Source organism: Microtus ochrogaster, chromosome 7 (assembly GCF_000317375.1).
Source record: "Microtus ochrogaster isolate Prairie Vole_2 chromosome 7, MicOch1.0, whole genome shotgun sequence".
Lineage (NCBI taxonomy): Eukaryota > Metazoa > Chordata > Mammalia > Rodentia > Cricetidae > Microtus > Microtus ochrogaster.
The window spans coordinates 47,578,941-47,583,362 of record NC_022014.1 but is presented as its reverse complement, the minus strand read 5'-3'; the positions used below and the strand labels follow the sequence as shown (position 1 = coordinate 47,583,362).

The window sequence follows — 4,422 nt, the reverse complement described above, 5'->3', positions numbered from 1 at the left end:
TTCTCTGTCCTCTTCTCCCCAGCACTAGGAACACACTTTCCTACTTGATTTTCAATTTCTGAAACATGGTGACATCAGATAGCCCAGCATTGGTCTATAACTCAGAATTAAGTCAAGGCTCTGCCCCAAAGAGTTATTTCCAAATCCACCCTTTCTCAGTGCGGAAGGTTAACAAAGAAAATGCAGATGTTTGTCCACTAACCTTTTGTCTTTTTCCTTTCTTTTCATTTGCTCATCCCCCTTCAGCCATGGGACGAAAGAAGTCTAAACGAAAGCCACCCCCCAAGGAGAGGACAGAACCTCTGGACACACAGTTCACGTGCCCCTTCTGCAACCATGAGAAGTCTTGTAATGTGAAAATGAACCGTGCTCGCAAGACTGGAGTCATCTCCTGTGCCGTGTGCCTAGAGGAATTCCAGACACGCATTACAAATCTGTCAGACCCAGTGGATGTGTACAGCGACTGGATAGACGCCTGCGAGGCAGTTAATTAGTACCAAGAGCAAGGACCTAGCCCTTCAACAGTTCCAGACTTGGGTACCAATCCAGAGTGTTGGTCCAGGGCTGTGAAAACCCTCCTTCTGTGTATGGGGTGGATGTGAATGAGTGGACGTGTGTGTATGAATGTAGATGTAATTGTCATGGTGGCCCTGGCTGCTTGGAGCTGGCGTGAAGGTCAAAGGTACTTTGTCTCTCCCCGCTGCACAAGGTGGCCTCAAATTTCAGAACCGTATTCCTCAAGTGACATAATCATTCCAAGAGGAGCTCTCCATGGCCATCGTCACACCTGGTCTAAGCCTCTGTCCCAGGAGACCCCAACCTCCCTCAGAAGTCTCAGACTCAGAGAACCATCCAGATCACCAGTGAAGATAATAAAAACCCAGACATGCTATTTCTGGAAAACTGTGTAAGCACCTGTCATGTCGTAACCAGTTGCCCCCCACCCCCGCATACCTCATATCAGAATAAAATTTGAAATTCAAATAATGTCCAGGATCTTGTTCTTTATGCCCTATTCTTGACCTTCAATGGGACTTGTAAATGTCGAGAGGTTGAATATCTGGATCAGGCAGGAGGGTTCCCCAGCTAGGTGATCAGGGACCTGAAATTACTCCTATCTTTCTTCTGTGTGAAGGCTTCTTTTCTGGAATGTCACCTTTTACTGCCACGATAGCTGCTCAATCCCATCTCTACTCTCTCTTCTGTGGTCACAGAACTTGTGATCCCTGTTCTCATGGTCTCCGGATAAACTGATTACTTGACGTCTGCATGGAATGGTTTTCATGAATAATTTGTTTGTAGATGTGAGTAAAAAGAAAAGCCAATGAAAGAATTTCCAAGCTCCAAGGCATGGCCAGTTAAGGCTTTCTATTACTACTTACTAGAATTCCTTACCAGGGTCACTCTCAAAGATTCCAGGAAGTTCCCCTTCACTAGGGTTCCACACTATCCGCAGAACAATGTTGAACTCTTTTTCTCCATACATTCTGTCCAGCCTTACAAACCAGGTAGTGGTAGCACACATCTTTAATCCCAGTGGTCATAATGACACACACCTTTAATTCCAGGAGCCACACTAGCTTGCTATAGCAACCATGTGGTACTGGAGCGCTCCCTTAATACCGGAAATACAATTATAAGTTGGGAGGAGAAAGCTCTCATCTCTCATCCACATTTTCTTTACCAGCCTGGTGGAGGATAAATGAAGCAATGATAATTAGAGGATTTTAAGTCAACATTTAAATCCTCAGCTCCATTTTCATGGCCATGTATATAAATACTGTCCTTTGGCTTAGTGTCAAGTAAATTTTTCCTTTCCAATTAGAAACCCCAGTTGAAAAGGGTATCAGAAAAACAACATCTTTCAGACTTTTTGCAGATCATCAAGTCTGCCAATGTCCTCTACTTCTGTCATTATTGGTTAGCTACAAACATACAGATGATTCTTAGTTTCAAAATATCTGGCTAAAATAATTCTGCATGTCTCTGTTTTTCATCAACAAGATGAATAGAGGATATTAGGAAAAGGAAAAGTATTAAAGTCCTAAACCACCAAGCCATGGTGGCCCAAAACTTTAATCCCAGCCCTGGAGACAGGGAGACAAAACAGGACCTGTTGAATCGCAACAGTGAGTTCCAGTGTGGCCAGGATTATGTGAAGATATTGTGTCTAAGAAAATGATATTTGAATGTTGGACCTTGATTTTACACAGTTCCTTGGATATTTGCTGTTGAGCCTGTGTGTTGCTGAGTGGCCTAAAAATTCCAGAAATCTGGGAAATCCTCTGGATTCAGCCACCTGAGAGGGAATTAAAGGCTCCTGTTTAGGTTTCCTGCTCCACCCTCCACACCCAGGGAGGTAGGTCTTATTCAATCCCACCCAAGAGCTTTATAAAGGCCCAGACCTCCACCTTGTGCTCAGACTCCAGAAGCCCAGGGAGGTGCACACAGGTCTACCTCCATACTGCAGACTCTGCAGCACCAGGACACAGAGATCCAGCTTCCATTGTCTTTGGAGTGCAGCAAACCTCTTCAGGGAAAATGCAGGTGATTTGGGGATTGTGGGAATCCACTCTTGTGTTCACTGGAGGATGGCTGTGTATTTCTCTTTCAAATATTCTCAGAAATTTCATACCCCGAAAGTGAGACTCTGGCATGGTCTTCCTACCAAGGCTCTTGGAAGGTGCTGGACTCTGCATTTTACCACCAAGGACACAGGGAAAACGAGGGTAACTACCTTGAACAGAATCCCATGCCCACAGTTTGCAGAGGTACAGACTTCTGCACTCTCCTTCTTCATGGACTTTCTGGGTTTTCCATGAACAAGGCATCATCTAAATGCTCCCAAGGCTAACCCAAACCCCACTATACATCCAAGAATGACTCTGAACTTCTGAACCAGCTTTTACTTGTTATGAAGAGCTGGGATTATAGACTCAGCCCAAATGACCTTGCTTTCTGATTCTTTATGGCCAGTTACTTGTTCCCAGACCTCGTCTTAAACCTTACTATGTTAGAAGCAAAGCAGGGACTCATGAGGAGGTCTTCATATGGATTTCTAGCACTAGGATGATGGAATGGAGTGTGGGAAGAGAGTCCACTGGACAGAGTGGGTGGGTCTCTCAGAGGAGAGGTGCTTCTGTCTTTGAACGTTCCCTTCAGCTGGGGGCTGATGTGCTATAGACTGGGGGCTTTTCCTGGTTACACTTTCCAGACAAGCTTTCCTTTAGGTGAGAGGATTTAACATCTCTAAGTAGATCGGGAAGGAAGAGTCCAGTGTTTTCTCATGCTGCAAGATGCTGAAACCTGAATCCCACTATCAACGGAGACAGAGATTCTGCTGCGTGGAAACAGTTTTAATATTTTCTTTATTCTCTTTGGAGCAGAGGGAACAAGGCGAAGTCGGAAGATTAAGGAACACTGAAGAATCTGGTGTGGGACAGAGTGGAAATCATGAAGGACAAAGGCCCATAGGTATTTGATGCAGCCCTCAGTTAAAAGCCAACACTTCAGCCAGGCGGTGGTGGCACACGCCTTTAATCCCAGCACTTGGGAGGCAGAGTCAGGCAGATCTCTGTGAGTTTGAGACCAGCCTGGTCTGTAAGAGCTAGTTACAGTACAGGCTCCAAAGCCACAGAGAAAACACTATCTTGAAAAAACTGAAAAAAAAAGCCAACACTTCCATCTTATTTCTTTCGTGGAGACATAAGGGCTTAGGCTAGAACTAAGCTGTCAAGGACTGGCTTGTCCTCAGTGGTCCCAGGTTGCTGGCCTTGCATGAGATGCTAAGTCCCAGAGTTCGGTGAGAGTCTCCCTGGGAGGGAGGTGGGTGGGGTCTATGTAGGGACAACTTTCCTAGGCAGTGCTCATCCCATGTGAACCTGTTCTATTCGGTAACATATTTGCTACAACTAAAGACACCCACCTACGCTTTTAATCCATTGTAGTCCTCGGTATTAAGAACAGGGTAGCTGGTAATCGTAGGCTTGTGAGCAAGTGTTTCTAGTCTCCTGAGAACTGAATGACACCACAACTGGATTCACTCAGTGTGCAGAATGGGTTTCTAGAAAAGTTGAGATGTTTATGTGCATGGCATCAAAGGCACTCATCACACCCCTCCTTCTTTTGCAGCGTCTTCCTCTTACAATTGGGCTGACTCTGAAATCCGGATCTTCCTGGAGGAGTGGGAAGGAGTTGAACGGAGTGTGGGAAACCCAGGCAGGAAGATCTTGGAGAAGAGCTGGACGATTCGCCAGCGAATCAATGAGAGGAGGGGTTTAAAGAAGAGCTGGGAAAGTTGTGTCATCCTGCTGGATACCCTGCAGAATTTTCACAGGACACTCTGTCAGGGGAGAACAGTAACTCTATCCTTGCTTTCTCATTATTCCGAGGCCCTGTACAGGATCCTGGGCCACTCCCCAG

The 4,422-nt window shown here is 45.7% G+C and overlaps 1 pseudogene; it reads left to right on the top strand.

The window, feature by feature from the left end:
* Positions 1-248: 248 nt before the first annotated feature.
* Positions 249-494, top strand: LOC101997922 (annotated as a pseudogene).
* Positions 495-4,422: the final 3,928 nt, after the last annotated feature.